This window comes from Piliocolobus tephrosceles, chromosome 7 (assembly GCF_002776525.5).
Source record: "Piliocolobus tephrosceles isolate RC106 chromosome 7, ASM277652v3, whole genome shotgun sequence".
Classification (NCBI taxonomy): Eukaryota; Metazoa; Chordata; class Mammalia; order Primates; family Cercopithecidae; genus Piliocolobus; species Piliocolobus tephrosceles.
The window spans coordinates 131,752,440-131,771,231 of NC_045440.1; the positions used below are offsets into that span (position 1 = coordinate 131,752,440).

General features: G+C 40.9%; 1 long non-coding RNA gene across 1 annotated transcript in view; it reads left to right on the top strand.

Moving 5' to 3' along the window:
* The window catches only part of LOC111550505, a 61,023-nt gene extending 43,525 nt beyond the window's left edge, over positions 1 to 17,498 (top strand). The window contains exons 11-12 of the long non-coding RNA XR_002734067.2: positions 15,519 to 15,713; positions 16,802 to 17,498. This is a non-coding gene — a long non-coding RNA (uncharacterized LOC111550505). The remainder of the gene's footprint in view (positions 1 to 15,518; positions 15,714 to 16,801) is intronic.
* The last annotated feature ends 1,294 nt before the right edge of the window (positions 17,499 to 18,792 follow it).

Genomic DNA, 18,792 nt, shown 5'->3' on the forward strand with positions numbered 1-18,792 from the left:
CAAAAACTAGAAAAAACTTTCTCCCACCTTACTGTGGAGGAGTTGGCCAAAAAGAAATTCTCCGCCCTACCTTACTGGATAGTAGGTCATGAGACTCCCATTTTGGAGGAATCCTACCCCATACCTGGGAGGAAGAAATGCCACACAGCGAGACCAAGAAGAATGGGAACAGACAGATCATGCTGAGTTGCCCCCTGTTACCATCAGATCATACCCTCTTGCCCGATCACATTTCTACATGGCGGTCCATTCTTCACTGAATCTAAGCATAAAAATGGATAGTTTTCTGTAGGTCATTGGGTCTTCATTTCTGAAGGTTCCTATGTCACATCAAACTTTCATTTAAAAAAATTGTCATGCTTTTCTCTTGTCATCCTATCTTGTTATAGAGGTGCCATCCTTATGACAAGGAAGGATGAGGAAAGGTATCACACCTTTGTGCTCCTACAGGAAGTTATAGAGGACCTAGGGGTTAATAGAGAAACCTGAGTTCACATCCTTGCTCTGCCCCTGAACAGTTATGTGGCCTTAGGATTCTTTACTCTGAAATGCAAATAACAGAGCCTATCTGATCAGGTTGCTATGAGAATTAGGTGAAATGATGTAAAATACCTGGCACAGTGCCTATAACCTAGTAAGTGCTAAATAAAGAGGAGAGAGCTTCAGAGAGACAGAGAGGGAGATGAAATATTGATAAAGTATAGGTTTCCTGATGACAGGAATTTGCCTTATTTATCCTGTAGCCTCAGCACATTGTGTGGTACACTGAAGATGATTGTGTTTTCTGAGTCAAACAGATGTCTCACACACACACACACACACACACACACGATAGAGTGATGAATTTCACAACTTTATGTTGCTGGAACTTCTTAGTAGGGCTCTGCATTTTAGAGCAATGCATCACAGTTAAAATAACCAATGTGATCTGACTGTAGTTATTTCTTTAATTATTTAAAAATATCAACAGTTGCTTTTCAAAGCACTTTGATTTATTTTTTGGCCAGATTTTGTTAGAGTGTTTCTCTCTCTCTACCACCACTCTTTTTCTTGAGCACTTACTGTATATCAAGTCCTGGATCAGGTGTCTTATATTGATTGTTTTATCATTATTCCTAATATCCTCCTAGCAACTCTATCAGATAGGTTTTGTTCTTTCCATTTCACAACTGAGGATCTTGAAGCTCAGAAAGTGTGAGTCATCTAAGATCACACACCTGGTCAGTGGCAGAGAAAGAATTTGAACCTACATCTCCCTGCGTATTAAAGCTGGGGGTGGGGGAGGGGCATAATTTATACATCTTTGGTCTTGATAATTGAGCTCACTCCTTTGGAAAAAACCATTTACTTCCCATAAATACTAGAGAACCTGGAGCACTTCACGTTTTTCTGGCACTGAACTAATTCATTATACCCTATCTTATTTAATCCTATTAATGACCCTGCAAGGTAGGTACGAATTATTAGGCATACATTTCAGAGAAGGTAATTATTGACAAGGAGGTTAAGTAATAAGCCTAAGTAACTGGGATTTAAACTTAGGTAGTCTGACTCCAGAGTGAGCTTTCCTCATAAGAGTGATCCATTGATTTTATTCATGCCCATGAGATTGTGTAGTCTTCATGCACTTGGGGAGTGTGATTGTGGCTTATCTAGAACTTAACTTCTGCTCTTTTTGGAGGTGCCCATCACTTCCTTCTCTGCCCTGAGAATAAACAATATAAATTGAGAATACAGAAGCTGTAGAACCATAGACCAATAGAGTTTAAAACTTGAAAGGCTTCTTCAAGAGATCATCTAGTCTAATAGTTTCCAACTATGAGGCATTGCTTATTTAGTGGCTTATAAAATCAATTTAGTAGTTCATGGCTGACATTCAAAAAATGAGGTGAGTAGAATAGAAAACATGAGATTGTGTTGTACTTAGGGTGAAGTAGTCTTGAGAGCAGTAATTTCAATTATCTATATGTTAGTGTGTCCTGGGTCACTATGTAAAATGCATTTCTTACTGAGGGTTATGTCTGTGAAAGTTTGAAAAATGTTGACTCCATCCAGTGTTTTTCAAATTTTATTCCATGGCATCTGAGGAGGCCTCTGATATCTTATGTGAGATAAGGATGGAAAAAGTTAAGTAGAAAGAATTTCAGAAATGTCTTCTTATGTTTATCTGCCTTTCATGTTGGATTTTCATAAAGTATTTTATCTTAAAAAGAAGAACTTTACTGAAAAAAAGAAAGAAAAAAAAAAAGAGTTCAAGAACCACTGATTTACCCCATTGGAATTGTGTTGTTTTGCATATTGATTCATTCTTATATAACTTTATGAGGTAACCAGGGACCAGCTATGTGCTCAGAACAGTGGTGGCTGCCATAGGATATGCAGGAAGACTAGAAAATGTGGTTAACCCTGTTCTTAAACTGTTGATAGAACCAATCTGATATCAATTTATTGCTTACATCAGCTATGATAAGAAAATACATGAAGAGGTTATTCAGAATATGGCAATTGATTTAAAAAGAAATCAAAAGATTGCTACGAGAAGAGATGTGAAGGGATCAAAGCTGGCTGAAGCAATGGAGATGAAATTGAATATGAAGCGTTGCAATTTGGTTCTAATCAGCTGCATAAATACAAGTGTAATATGAATTTAGTTGACAACAGTTCATGATTAAAAGTCTTAAGGTTGTGGCTGGGCGTGGTGGCTCATGCCTATAATCCCAGGATTTTGGGAGGCTGATGCAGGCGGATCATGAGGTCAGGAGATCGAGATCATCCTGGCCAACACGGTGAAATCCCATCTCTACCAAAATACAAAATATTAGCTGGGCATGGTGGTACACACCTGTAGTCCCAGCTATTCTGGAGGCTGAGGCAGGGAAATCGTTTGAATCCGGGAGGTAGAGATTGCAGTGATCCAAGACCAAGCAACTCAATCCCAACCTGCCGACAAAAAAGAACAATCTCTCTCAAAAAAAAAAAAAAAAAAAAAAAATGAAAAAGAAAAAGAAAAAGAAAAAAAAAAGTCCAAGGTTGTTTATTGACTTCTCTGTGAGTTAACAGTGTGGCATGGGCCAAAACCCAAGGCAAGCTTGGATACATTCAATGCATTCATGAACATGAACATACAGTACAGAATACTCCTGTTGTGGAACTGCAGAAATGATCACTGTACTTTCCAGCTTCTCCTATATGAGGTTCAGTCTGTTTTTCATTCTGGTTTGGCCCCATGGCTTGCTTTGGCCATTAGAATATGGTAGAAGTGAGGTTGTGTCACTTGAGCCCATTTGTCAAACATGCAGTCTCCATTCTCGAACCCATGGAACCCTAATACAGCCATGTGAGTAAGTCCTGGTTAGCCTTCTGGAGGAAGACAAATAGTGTTGAGAGAGATCCCACCTGTTCTAGCCCAGGTCACCCTAGACCAGCCAATCTGTAGCTGATATGCAGCTAATGCATATGCATGAATGATTCCAGCTGAAATCACCAAGCCCAATCCAGACCAGAATAATTGCCTAGCTGACTTCTAGAAGTGTGAGCTAACTTTTGGAATGTTTTGTTAGGCATCAAATCGTAACAGATGGGCCCATTGTCTTGCACTGGCAAGGCCACTCTGGAAGACAATACCATGACCACATCTGATTGCTAAAAGCATTCACAAATATTGGCTACAAATGTTTACAAACTAAAATGTGTTCAGATCAGGGTGGGGAGAAAGGTTCTGAAAACCAAGGAGTTGAGAAAGCTTAACTTGAAAAGTCAAGATGTTTTTAGGTGCATGAACTCCACCTGCTGAGATCCGAAATTAGTAGGAAAAGTGAGTTAAATAATTTGTAACTTCTGTGGTTGGTTGAACATTTCACTGCAATTCTTGCCCCGTTGCATCCATTTTGTCATAGCCTTGTAACAGGCAGCATGTACTTTCCTTCTCCTTTGCCTTGGGATTAGATGTGTGGCTTGCTTTGGCCAATGAAATGTAGGTATATGTTACAGAGTGCCAGTTCTGACCCTATAAGGAACATCTCATGTTTCCACGCATCCTCCTATACTTCTGCTATCACTGTGATAACCTAGCCCACTTGGCCCACTGGTCCCAGATAAGGTGAGCAATGTGGAGCAGAGCTACCTCCCACCACCCTTCAGCATGCTTCAGAGCCTTCCCAGCTAGCCCATACCTTCGTAAGTGAGAAATTAATGCTTATTGTTTATGCCTCTGAGGTTGTAATAATGATTCTTAACCAGAAATAGTTGGCCAACATACCGCTGAGATTAAAATTAGGATTAAAAAAACATAAAATAATTAGGATCAAAGAATAGCTGCACCAAGAAAGCAGACTTCTGTTGCATTTAAGGAGGAATCTCTTTGCCAAGGAAGAAGAACTGGTAAAATTAGGAATTCTGTATCCCAAGGGATGTTCAACCATCAACAAGATGTACATAGTCTTTGTAGCTGGAATGAGAATCAGACCTTCATTTCCCAGTGACCAAAATATCAAGTAATCTGGGGGATGAATAGTAGGTCATTTCAGCTGTGTTTCAGCAGAGAGGGAGGATGAGCATAGGAGCTTATGTGTGTATGAAGGGAAGGTGTTGCTTAGAAGAAGCAGAGGCTGGGGGAGTTTTGTATGCCTCACCAAGGTGCTGACCTTTGATTTAAACCTGTGTGCATTTGTTATTCAATCTCGAATTCCTCCCTCTTACCAACAAGTTCTGCTCCTGAAGATCCAGTTTAAGTCTAATTTTCTCTGTGACAATTTTCTTTGACCTTTCTAGCCTACAGAGACCAATACATTTCTGAGGTTGGTTTTTTTTTTTTTTTTTTTTTTTTTTTAATCTTGGCTGTAACTTATACGCTGTCTTTGCTTTTCCTTGACTTCTTTTCCAGGCTGAGTTAGATGTTTTCCATGTACTCACATAGTGTTTCCTCAAATTAAAAACCTGTTACTCTGATCATGATCTTGTCTCTTTCCTTTAATGTGTGAACTGGTAGAAGGCCAGGAGTATGGCTTATTTACTCTGCCATAATGCCCAGCATGCCCCAGGGCCTCAGGAAATAGTTCTTGAATGAGTGGACATGGATTTCTTTTGTCTTTCTGACTCAAGTATAAATTCCTTAAAAGGCTACTGGTAGTCACATTCTTATAGTGTTCCAAGGCCTGTGCATTTATTCATTCAACACATATTTCATGAATGATCCTTACTGTGGCTTACAAAGTCCTATGTCACCTGGCTCCTAACCATCTCTTTGACATCATCTTGTGTAACTCTCTCTCTGAATCACTGACCTTCGCTAGCCACATTCATTTTTCTCAGTTTTTTAAGCTCTTAAAGTTCTTTCCCATCTCAGGGTTTTGTAGTTTCTTTGGCTACAGTATCTTCCCCTTGATTTTCTGTGGCTTCCTCTTTCTTGTCATTCAGGTTCAGTTTGAAGGGCTCCTTTTTTGAGAATCCTGTTCTGAATACCCAATTTGAAGTATCATTCTGCCTCTCTCCATCACTTCTTCCAATCTCAGTTTTCTGCATGATATGCCTCACTTTCTGATAATTTCCCTTTTTCCTTCTTTTATTTCTCTCTCTCTTGCTCCCTTCCTCCCTCTCTCCCTTCCTTCTTTTCTTCCTTCTATCCTTTCTTTCTTCTAACTTGCTTATTTATTTAATTGATTGTCTTTCTCTGTTAAGATGTAAGCTTTATAATAACAGGCACCTTTTTGGTTTTGTTCACCGCTGTGTCCCTATTGTCTTGTAAACATGTTTTGAATGAATAAATGAATGAATGAGTCTAACACTTAGATGAATGCTAAGTGCTAGCATTGGGAATAGAGAGGAAAGAATTTAGACAAAGTTATCGTCTTTGAGTATTTTACAATTTTTGCTGAATGATCAGTGTGCAAATGATAAAGTAAAATGAGCAAAAACAAAATAAAACGAAAACAAACAAACATAGAAAAACAACCAACCAAACAGCAAAACAAAACAGACTGGATTGCGTGTAGCCCATCTGATGTACTTAAGCCTCAGCTTCCTGTGAAAAATAGGAATAATAACACAAAGTTTGCAGGTTTGCCATGAGGATTAAATGGGCAGTGAACAGGCAGCAGCATATCATTCCTAGAATATCATACCTGGAATTCAGCAGGTGCTCCCAGAATGGTATTCTTCACTCCCCTGCCTCATCTACCTTCTGATATGTGAAATGAAGTAATTAAGAAGCTCATATTGGTCTCCCATCTGAACCACTTCAGAGAATTGAACTCCAATTCCAAGTATGACTCCTAGATTTAAATCCAGTTATGAAAATCTCTCTATCCCAAGTTCTTCAGAGTGTTAACAGTGGAGGTGGAACTGATTATAGTTCATTTGTGCGGTATGCACTTTGATTCTTTCAAAGCCTTTGTGTGACCTGGGAAGTCTTGTTCCACCGCAATGTGGTGGGGAACTATGTGGTAATTGGCTAAAAGCCACTGAAAAAGCATAAAGTGTCTGGAAATGCTAGAGACAGGGCTGGTCTTCTGCAGAGGTGCAGTTAACAATGCTGGCGTTTCCTGAAACACCACCACTGAAGAATCAGTCCTTTAGGTTATATCATTGCTAGATAAAACAAAATACGTCTTAGTAGTGATTTGCATGTTAATACAAGTTTGCTAAATAGCAGGGTTTAGTTCTAGACTTTTAAATAGATCTTGTTCAGCCCTGACATTCAAGACAATTGAAATATTCTGTGAGCAGAACTCTGACCACGACTCTAATAAGGTTAAGTGAATCCATATTTTGGGATAGTTCTTTCTGAGGCTGGGTGGCTGTGTCTAGTGAAATGGTCCCACAGAAGCCCTGGAGAAGGGCAAGTTTAGCCACTGGGAGGGGCAAGGTCAAGGGCAGTTACACAACAGAACTCCCAAAGTTAACTCATATCTGTTCCTACCGTTCCTAATCTATTTCCCTCCCTCCTCCACCTACATGGATGTGCCCTTTAAGTATTTATTTGCCCACCTTTGTAGTGTGTGGTAGACTGTGTCTCAGAAGTCAGCTCGATCCCTTTGAAGGTGTTTACTAATTGAATCAGCCTGGGAGGTTAGGAAAGTTCAGATATATTTATCCTGTATAAAGTAGTCCCTGGACCCAGGACCCTAAACAGCCCCAGGGAGGTCAGCTACAGTTTCCCTCCTTACTTTCTTTGGTGGAAGAAATCCTAGTCATTGCCCAATTAAGCTGATGCTGCTTCTTTTTCTATCATTGGCTCCTGACACAGTTCTAAGACAGACAACGGAATGGCTGGAGCCAGAAAGCTAAATGCTCTTAACAAGTATGTTTATGGACCAGTTTCCCACACAACCGTATGAAATTTTCGCTCAGTGACACAGCATCTGAGCCACAGACTCTGACTCAAACACAATTTTGGCTTGGAAGGAAAAGTGCTGCTGTAGTAATTCACAGGTCATTTCCCTCTAATATTTTAAAATAATATTTGTTTCAGGAGAATCTGTGCATATGCATGGATGTACGTGTCTGAGTGTATGTGAGTAGTGCCTGTGTGTATGTGTTTGTATACATCTTCAGCTAAGAGAGTTTTCAGAAGAGGTGAAACACAATGTGAGGGGGAGAACTCCGTTGTGTTGGGTTTTAGGGCGGCCTCTACCTCAATGCAACTCCACTGTATTAAGTTCAGGCTCATTTGATTCTCTTTATCTGCTTTGTTCATTTTTACTGGTCTGATAGAGAGTGAGAAATAGCTGACCATGATTACATGAAATGTCTGGTTTTGGTCTCAGGGAATCCCCTTAGAGATTCTTGTCTTAAAGGTCTTAACTAGTTCCAACAGCAAGGCCAACCACTTCCCATTTCTGGAACAGTGGCATGAAGCACTTGGGGGTGCCTGAAAGCACCCTGAGAATCATGCAGTTAGCACTGTGACAAAGCTGTAGGTGCCCATGGGCTTTTCTAGGCATGGCCTTCCTCTCATGGACAGAGTCTGGAGCATTCTGCTTTCTGTATCTATGGGTCATCATTCACAGGGCTGCCATGTCCATAATCCGCAGTCTCTTGGTAATTTTACCATGAAGCTGGGAGCACCTTAACCCTGTAACCTCAATCCCTAGCTCTGTGCCCATTAATATAGAATAAATAGCTAGTAGTGGTGTTTCTGGTTTAAAGGGCCTGCATTTTTTAAGGTTTTGATGAATACTCCCTAATTATTCTACAAAAAAGCTTTAACAAGTTCAAGTTTCTTTCATAATAATCTATGGCAATAATTTCAATCTCCCCCTTCCCTTTTTTTTAACTTCTAGGTACACATAAGAAAGGAAAACTTTTTCTTTTCTTCTTTTTTTTTTTTTTTGAGACGGAGTCTCGCTGTGTCGCCCAGGCTGGAGTGCAGTGGCTGGATCTCAGCTCACTGCAAGCTCCGCCTCCCGGGTTCACGCCATTCTCCTGCCTCAGCCTCCCGAGTAGCTGGGACTACAGGCGCCCACCACCATGTCCGGCTAATTTTTTGTATTTTTAGTAGAGACGGGATTTCACCATGTTAGCCAGGATGGTCTTGATCTCCTGACCTCGTGATCCACCCGCCTCGGCCTACCAAAGTGCTGGAATTATAGGCTTGAGCCACCGCGCCTGGCCAATAAAGGAAAACTTTTATATGGTGACCTTGGCTAAAGAGAAGAATGACATCTCTGGGAACTTCTGCTGCTTATAGGAATGAGAGCAAAATCCTGGCATGACCATGATCCTTCAGTGAGCACCACTGTGTTGCTCCATTCTCTCTGGCCACTCTAGTCTATAATAGTTTTTCTGTTTTGTTGTGTGTGTGTGTGTGTGTGTGTGTGTGTTTTAAATTTTAGATGGAGTTTTGCTCTTATTGCCCAGGCTGGAGTGCAATGGCATGAACTCGGCTCACTGCAACCTCCTCATCCCAGGTTCACTACCTCAGCTCCCCAAGTACCTAGAATTACAGGCACCCACCACCACACCCAGCTAATTTTTGTATTTTTGGTAGAGATGAGGTTTCACCATGTTAGCCAGGCTTGTCTGGAACTCCAGACCTCAGGTGATCCACCTGCCTCAGACTCCCAAAGTGCTGGGATTATAGGTGTGAGTCATTGTGTTCAGCTATAATAGCTTTTGTGCATCATATTAACTCTGGGTTTTTGTTTTAAAAAGAAACCTTTTGTTTTGTAGGGGAATAAGGCTGGATGGTGGGTTAGCAGGGTACTGGAGAAAAGGCAATGCTACAGGTGAAGAGATATTAACCTCAGGAGTGCCCAGTGGGATGCAACCAGCAGTTGGGGCTTAAAACTCAAGCACATTTCTCGGGCGATAATTTCCAGGAAGTAGCTACTTTTGGTTGAGGCTGCCTCTAGACTATCCGCAGTTTCTCAGTGGAACTCGGTAGTCCTGAATGAATCATAATAAAGAAGCATTACTTGTGGGATGTGGCCAACCTTTCTGTTCAGCTTTTATTGCAGAGCTGATGGTAGCAGCTGGACTTTACGAAAGTGATGGTGGCTCAAAGCCCTTCTGCTCCAGTGTGTCTCATAAAGCTTTTATGAAGCCTCAATCATCTCTTCAGCAGATCCTGTGTCATGAAGACGGATGCAGAGAGCACAAGGAGCACCCCATCCATGGTGCATCCCAGGTTTCTAAACCTTCCAGAGAGGGGAGATCAGCATTTTTGGCTCTGGCCAAAAAACTAGATTGCTGAAGCTATGGGACTTGTTCCAAACTGCAAGATCTTGTTTGATGGGAATGATTGTAGCTTTAGGTATTTCTGGGACTTATTGGCTTGGGTGAGAGCTCCCTAGTGTCTGCTGGAATGTGATGGCTGTAAGATGCAGGGAGGAGAAATGGAAAAGTAGGGTCTTTATTGACCCAACAGAGCCTTGTAAAGAAGTACCAACTACATATATGCCGTCTGTGCATTTCAAAAGCAACAAACAAACAAAATCAATTTACCAACTCTTGGGAGAGAAAATGGATTATTATTCACTGCAAATTCTCATAGGTAAGCAGGAGAGTGCTATACCTGTGCAGAGAGAAAAGTTTTATATATGCTCAACTATAGGTCCTCACTATAATACAGTCCCATCATGTATTTCCTGAGACATCTACTAAGGAGACTTCCTAGAATTGAATCTTTCTCATCTTTTTTTGTCTTTTCTTCCTTGAGTCTTCTGTGACATGTGATAATACAAAACAAAATACAGGTCTTAGAATAAATTTACCTGGAATCAAGTCACTGAAAAGTTGGGCTTCTTTGACCCTCAGTATTCCCCTCTGCAAACCAGGAATAATAAGACCTACATTTCTCCAGTGACCAATAGTAAACTGAGCTTCAATTATCTAGTTAGAGAAAAAGTTAAATATTGCTTCCAAAGTTTAACACACGTTTTAATATTTTTACTTTCTGCTTTAAAAATATGCTTCTCATTTTCTTCCCCTGACTAGATCTTTGACTGCCAGAGAGATGTATAAGTATCTTGAGCTCCACTGGTAGAGTTATGAGTTCTTGAATTTAGAGGTTACTAGAAGAATTTTTTTCCTACTGTTTTCATGTAAATTACCACTCAGGAAACAATGGTGGAATATGATCGTTATTTCTCTTTTATAGTGCCTTTTTCATTGCTTCCAGACTTTTCATAACTTTTCTACAGTTACCAATACTATCTTATATCATCCAGACTGCCATTGCAATACACTCTTAACTCTTTCCATGCCAGCACATCTTATACATAGCATTCATTCATTTGCTCACTTAGCAAACATCCCTGGTAGAGCCCGAACATTCAAGTAGGTGCTAGACATATTAATGAGCTCAAATATCTTCTTCAGATTCCCATCACTTGTCATATAAATGTCAAGGCCCATTGCCTATGATTCAGAAACCTCTGCATTTACTTATTTCAACCTGCTTTGATACCTTTAACCTATTTCTTTTTCCTTTTTTTTTCTTTCCTTTAAGAAATAAGGTCTTGCAATGTTACCCAGGATAGATTTTAACCCCTAAGCTTAAGGGATCTTCCGGCCTCAGCCTCCTGGTTAGTTGGAACTATGGGTGTGTACCACTGTACCTGGCTCGACCTGCTTTTTAATTCTTTCTCTCACTACATGGTATTATCAACTTTCAACTCCAGGTGGACCAGTCTCCTCTTGTGTCTGTGCCTTTGCTTTGGTGGTCCTCTTCCAGGTGTGCCTGCCTATCTCGATTTCACTTGTTCGAACCTAATATTCAGTGGGAAGTTCAGGTATTACTGCTTTTGTGAAACTCCCCTGACAACAAAGGTCCATAAGACCCTTGTTTAATATCTGAATTGATATAATTCAAACTACTAGTTATCTTTTCAAGCATATAGGAAAACAACAAGATTTCAAGATACTTAAATGAAAAGAGAGAAAGATACTGGTTTATCTGTTCTCTTACCCTCCATAGAATCTAATACAGTCTTACTCAACAAACACTTGCCTATTTATTGTTTAAGCCACATAATAACACATAAAAATGGAAAAGGATTCGCTGTTGGGGCTATTCCAGTAGTTTATGGCTTCCCTCTTATTTATTTATTTTTTGGATGACTTCAGATACCAACTTGGTTCAAACCCTTATCAAAAAATGACATTTCCAACTTGGCTTCTGTGGAGTCTTCATCCTTCTTCTGTCGTTGCTATAGAAGTACAGGATTGCCTAGTCTATTCTGGAGAGCACAGTATCAGGTAGTGGAAAGAGTTGCAGCTTTGCACAGAAAAACTAGATTTGAATTCTAATTCTCCCTGCAAATTGTTTGACTCTAGAAATAGCTTGCCTCTCTGAACCTCAAGTCCCTCTTCTATAAAGCAGAATTAATAAAACCTATTGCACGGCTGTTGTGAAAATAAAATGTGATAATATATGAATATAGTACCTATTTTGCTCACTTCACAGTAGGTGATTGCTAAATTATAGCTATTATTTATATCCACCATGAATGCTATAGTGTTCTGCATCTTCTAGGGCTCTGGAAGAACCACTGAACTTACAGGGATGCATACCAGCCTACTGTATAGTGAGCTCTCCTAGATTGTAATTTTGAGAGCTGTCCAGCATGCAGACTCCTTCCTTGTTGGTACAGAGCCTCTTTTTTTTGTAGTATGGTTGGAGAATAGTGGCCTCTACTTATCACAGATGTCAGAAACTTTAAATCCTCCCTCTTTGCATCCCTAGGTTGATAGAGTTTAGCAAATGTCCAGAGTTTGGCCCATTATGTCCCTCTGCCACCTTGTCTCTGGGATTTTGAATCCTGACTGTGTGACTCTTGCTTCTGGGATTTTGAAACCTGAGCGTATGTCCTAAAGCTAAATACTCATGTATAATTTATTCACAGCTCAGGCAGCTGCAGTGGTGGTATTCGGCTACATTCTTCCTACAAGATCGTTGTTGAGCTTCTTCATCTTTAATCATCCACACTGCTACGATTCTTGTTTTCTAAGTCTCCTGTTGCTGTGAACCTCTGATAAACTTCCAATAAATCACTAACCCCTCTTCCCCAATTTTTCTCCATATGTTATTGAAACCAAGAACTCAGAGTGATATACTACATGTCCCAGGTGCTTCATTCAATGACAGAGGATCCATGGTGCATTGGCCCACCCTTTGATCTCATCCCCATGACTGGCCGTAAGGCTTGGTGAGGTCTTCTGCTGTCATCGTCTTTGTATCACAGTTTTCAGGGAATCCTGGTTTTTAAGGAATCCTGGAATCCTGGAGCCAGAAAGAATGTTGAGCTGCCCTCTAGCTAAGCCATTGGCTTTCCAGTCACCTCCTGTCTATTTTCACAGGATGGCATTTCTCACCTTGAATTGTTTCCATTTTCCAGTTTTCCCCTCCTTCTTTAGAAGAATGGTTCAACCAATGAAATTCTGGCAGCTTCTCTTTTCAACACCTGAACGTGTTATCAGGAGACGCAAATTCTCGTGTAAGCTTTGCTGTTGATGGTCATTGTGTCAGCTGGTTCATCTCTTTGTCCTTCATTCTTCTCACCTATAAACTAGGCTAAGTAGCAACAGAAGGTCATTGTGAGGGGAAAATTTAAAAAAAATTGTCATGGTGGAATATTTTAAAATTTTTTAAATTTTAAAATATTATTACTGGAAGTAATAAGCAGATGATGTCCTGAATATTTTTCACAGAACAATGATAATAAAATGAATGGTAACAACATTAGGAAAGATGGGGTGACTTTTTGGTTTAACTATTAGCCATGGAGAATTGTGCGTGGAGTGGCAGTGAGGGGCTGGGGGCTGGATGAAAGCTACTGTTTTTCTAATCAGGTAGTGACCTCTTCTGGGGAAAGAAAGAGTCTAGCAGGGCCTCAGCATTAGGAGACATGTACAACGTTTGTACCAAGGCAACCAATGATAGAGAGGATGGTCCCCAGAGGAAGAAGCTCTTGGGGTAGATGTTTGCCCTGGGCAGCCAGGTGGAAAACAAAAATAAATGAACTGAAACTAAAAATCACTTTCTGGGTAGTCTTACCCAAAAGAGCCCTCATTGAGAGAGCTAATTAAACCTTGTGGACCTGTGTATGCATTGTGGTGAGGTTACTATCTGTGCAAGCTGGCCATATTCAAGAACCCAAGATTGGTTTTTAGGGAGAATGGTTCAAAAAGGTCCAGATGGGAAATGTATTTGTGTGCATTCCTAACTGGAAGGAAAAAGGACTCTTTCAGAGGGACAAACCAAGGTTCAAATGAATGGTGAGGTCTAGAGTGGCGAGTGACTTTTGCCCAGTGGTCCTTTAGGGGGTAGGAAAGGGGCAAGTTCCTATTGCGATCTTGTCAATTGAACTAGAGTAGTACAAACCGTAAGTTTTTTTTTATCTCTACCACACACCACTATATTCATCTGCTACTTAAAGATCTTGGATGGAGGAAGAAAGAAAATCTCCAGGAAGTCTTCTGGGTGACTTCAGCAATAATTGCATTCCCCATTTCCAGGTACCTAAAGTACTTAAACTGTGCTAGAGAATGGAACTTTAAATCAGAGAGGTTCTGCATTGAAAAGTGCTGCATGACATTACTGATTACTGAAGATACAAGCTATTATTTCCACTTACACCAATGGACAGCAAGGTGCAGGGCTGATGAAAATAATATTGTCTTATCTATTTTTGAATAGCATTAGAAGAATGGGTCTCAAAAGGTGAAGGGGCTTGCCCAAGGCCAACTCAGAAACATACGGGCATAGCTCAAGTTAGATCTGGGGTTTCTGACCATCTTTTTTTGTTTGTTTTCTGTTAGCAGTCACTCCTCTTCCACCTTTTCCCCAGGCCCACATTGCATATTAAATTGATTAGTCATATTAATATTAATATCACTTGGATATTAGATTGGTTAATAATATGGTAGGTACAATTTAGACAACTACCACATGTTAGTCTCTGTCCGTTCATTCATTCAACAAATATTTATTGCATGCCTACAATGTGCTAGGCACTGGAGATACAATAGCAAGCAAAAATGATAAACTCAGCCATTGTCAAAAATGTCATCAACAAAGATATAACTAAAACTGTGCAATCTCTGAAGACAAGAGATTTGACGTGGTAAGAGGTTATGATGGTAAGGGTGGGGCTATCAGTCTAAGGACAGCTTCCTGAAGGAAGTGAAAATTCTGTTCGTGTGTTGATCAGGTCTAAAAATCTCAGCATCATCCTTGACTTCTCTCATTTTCTTACACCCTATATCCTATCCACCAGCAAATCTGGTTGGCTTTGCATTTTAAATACGTTCAGAATCCAGTTGCTTCTTACCACCACTGCTGCCATCCTCCTTTGCCCAAACACTTCTTGTCTCTTGCCTGTATTGTTGGAATATGGTGTCTCTGCTTTCAGTCTTGTCTATCCATGCTCAAATATATTTGGACAATGCTGGGTCAAAATAAATTTCCAAGTCTTGTACTGCCACAGGACTTCTCAGAGGCTTTCATATAGTAACCAATGTACTGACTCTCCAAGAAGTGGGTGCAGTATACAGCATATTACACACATTCGACCACAGGGACTCTTTTCTTATAGTGCATTTCACACAACTGCTGTTCCATGGAAGACATCCTGAAAAATACAGAAAATGTTTATGAAAATATTAATATATCACATAAAGGATTATTTTATTCCACAAGAGTACATGATGGGGAATGGAGCCACCTACAACAGTTTCATGGAACAGGGAGTCGGGTTTACTGAGTCCTAACTGCAGTTACCTTTTTCTGAGCTGTGTGGCGTTCAACAAGTTATTTAATGTCTCTGAGTTTCCTCATCTGTGAAATGCAGACAATAATTCCTGTCCTGTCTACTTTTCCAGGCTATTGGAAGAATCAAATACAATTAAAAATGTTAAAGAAAGAGCATCCCCTTCCCTCCACTATACCAAACATGAACTAAACCCAACACCATTAGTGTGCTAGTGTGGACACTTAGAAAATCATTAGTATTTTCAGTTACACGATCTCTGCACTTAATCAATGAGCAACACATTAACATTTGGTTTATTTATTTAAGCAACCAGGAGCAAAACCCAAAGAGTTGCTAGCTGTTGGCTGGAAATCAAACAAAACAAAGAATTAATTGGAGCTAAGGCTGTGGAGAGTGCCAGCCTGTGACATGCATGGAAGACAGCAAGGAAAGCCTGGAGTGACCTGGACTACATAGCAGAAAGAAAAATTCCTGCAGGGACAATGTGGAAAGACTAGGGAGGTAAGATAACCTGAAAATACAGCACTGTAGGTAGAAGGCTGTAAAACTGGAATGATGCTAACAAATACTTTATTATTACCTTAGCTGATAGCAGTGACATAGTGGCCCACACAGAATCACTGAATAGCATTGGGTATGGTAATTCAGGGAGAGCCAATGGGGCAATGTGGAAACTCTAAGCTGGCAAAATTCTGTGGTTTTTGTAAAGTGCTTATCCAGAGTACATGGTTCATTCATGCCAGGTCAGCAAGAAGCAGCTGCAGATGTGATGCTGATTTCCCTTTTGGGCTAAACCTCTACAGAGTTCCCTTTTTCTCTAAGGCTTTTGGCTGTGACTGATGAAGTAGCCTTAGGTTCAGAATTCTAACACCTCACAAAAACAAAAATTGACAAATGGGATCTAATTAAACTTAAGAGCTTCTGCACAGTAAAATAAACTATCAACAGAGTAAGCAACCTACAGAACAAGAGAAAATGTTTGCAAGCTATGTATCCAACAAAGGTGTAGTATCCAGTATCTATAAAGAACTTAAACAAATTTACAAGAAAAAAACCAAACAACCTCATTAAAAATGGGCAAAGGACATGAACAGACACTTCAAAAGAAAACATATATGAGGTCAATAAGCATATGAAAAAAGCTTAATATTACTGATCATTAGAGAAATGCAAATCAAAGCACAATGAGATACCACCTTACACCAGTCAGAATGGCTATTATTAAAAATTTTTTAAAAGACAGATGATGGCAAGGTTGCAGAGAAAAGAGAAAAATTATGCACTGTTAGGGGAAGTGTGAATTAGCTCAATCATTGTGGAAAGCAGTGTGGTGATTCCTCAAAGACCAAAACACAGAACTATCATTTGGCTCAGTGATCCCATTACTGGGTATATACCCAAAGGAATAGAAATTGTTCTGCCATGAAGACACACCCATACATATGTTCATTGCAACACTATTCACAATAGCAAAGACGTGGAATCAACCTAGGTGCTCACCAATGGTAGACTGGATAAAGAAAATATGGCATATATACACCGTGGAATACTATGTGGCCATAAAAAGAATGAGATCATATCCTTTGCAGGAACACGGAAGGAGGTGGCAGCCATCGTCCATAGCAAACTAACACAGGAACAGAAAACCAAATACAGCATGTTCTCACTTATAAGTGGGAGCTAAATGATGAGAACACATGGACACAAATGGGAACAACAGACACTGGGGCGTACTTGAGGGTAGAAGGTGGGAGGAGGAAGAAGATTAGAAGAAATAACTATTGAGTACTAGGCTTGGTACCTAGCTGATGAAATGAATCTGTACAACAAACTCCTGTGACAAGAGACTGCCTATGTAACAAACCTGCACATGTTTCCTTGAATCTAAAATAAAAGTTTAAAAAAATAATAAAAATAAAAAGGATTCTGATGCCCCAGACTAACTTACACTCAGTAAATACATTTTGATGTATTTGTGGGCCAAAGCTCCTCATGGAGATGATGACGACGACGACGACGATGATGATGATGATGATGATGGTGACGACTGTATTGATAACGGTAATAAAAAACATAGCTTTCATATGGAGTCAGGTTACATGAGATACAATACTCTTTCAGAGGGACAAAGCATGATTCAGAGGATGGTGATGGTGGGGTCTAGAGGAGCAAGAGACTTTTGCTCGATGGTCATATAGCAGCTTAGAAACCACACTCATGGTCAGATGTGGTGGTTCACGCCTGTAATCCCAGCACTTTAGGAGGCCAAGGTGGGCAGATCATGAGGTCAGGGGATTGAGACCATTCTGGCTAACATGGGGAAGCCCTGTCTCTACTAAAAATACAAAAAATTATCCGGGCGTGGTGTCACGCACCCATAGTCCCAGCTACTCAGGAGTCTGAGGCAGGAGAATCGCTTGAACCCGGCAAGCGGAGGTTGCAGTGAGCCGAGATCACACCACTGCACCCAGCCTGGGTGACAGAGCGAGAGTACATCTCTAAATAAATAAATAAATAAACAAACAAACACACATAGTCATATCTAACCCCCTTAAATGATGGCCTGAAGTTGGTATTGAAATCCCTTTTGGAAGGGAATCCCTTTTCCTAGCCAGGGGAACTGAGACACACAACACCTGGGAAATCAGGTAACTCCCACCCCAATACTGCACTTTAAGCAAACGGGCACACCAGTAGATCATATCCTACACCTGGCCAGGAGGGTCCCACGCCCACAGAGCCTCCCTCATTGCTAGCACAGCAGTCTACTATCTAACCGCAAGGCAGCAGCGAGGCTGGCGGAGGGGCGCCTGCCACTGCTGAGGCTTAAGTAGGTAAACAAAGCCTCTGGGAAGCTCAAACTGGGTGGAGCTCACAGCAGCTCAAGGAAGCCTGCCTGTCTCTATAGACTCCACCTCTGGGGACAGGGCACAGCTAAACAACAACAACAACAACAACAACAACAACAACAACAACAAAAGCAGCAGAAACCTCTGCAGACGCAAACGACTCTGTCTGACAGCTTTGAGGAGAGCAGTGGATCTCCCAACACGGAGGTTGAGATCTGAGAAGGGACAGACTGCTTGCTCAAGTGGGTCCCTGACCCCTGAGTAGCCTAACTGGGAGACATCCCCCACTAGGGGCAGACTGACACCCCACACCTCACACGGTGGAGTACACCCCTGAGAGGAAGCTTCCAAAGTAAGAATCAGATAGGTACACTCACTGTTCAGCAATATTCTATCTTCTGCAGCCTCTGCTGCTGATACCCAGGCAAACAGCGTCTGGAGTGGACCTCAAGCAATCTCCAACAGACCTACAGCTGAGGGTCCTGACTGTTAGAAGGAAAACTATCAAACAGGAAGGACGCCTACACCAAAACCCCATCAGTACATCACCATCATCAAAGACTAGAGGCAGATAAAACCACAAAGATGGGGAAAAAGCAGGGCAGAAAAGCTGGAAATTCAAAAAATAAGAGTGCATCTCCCCCTGCAAAGGAGTGCAGCTCATCGCCAGCAACGGATCAAAGCTGGACGGAGAATGACTTTGACGAGATGAGAGAAGAAGGCTTCAGTCC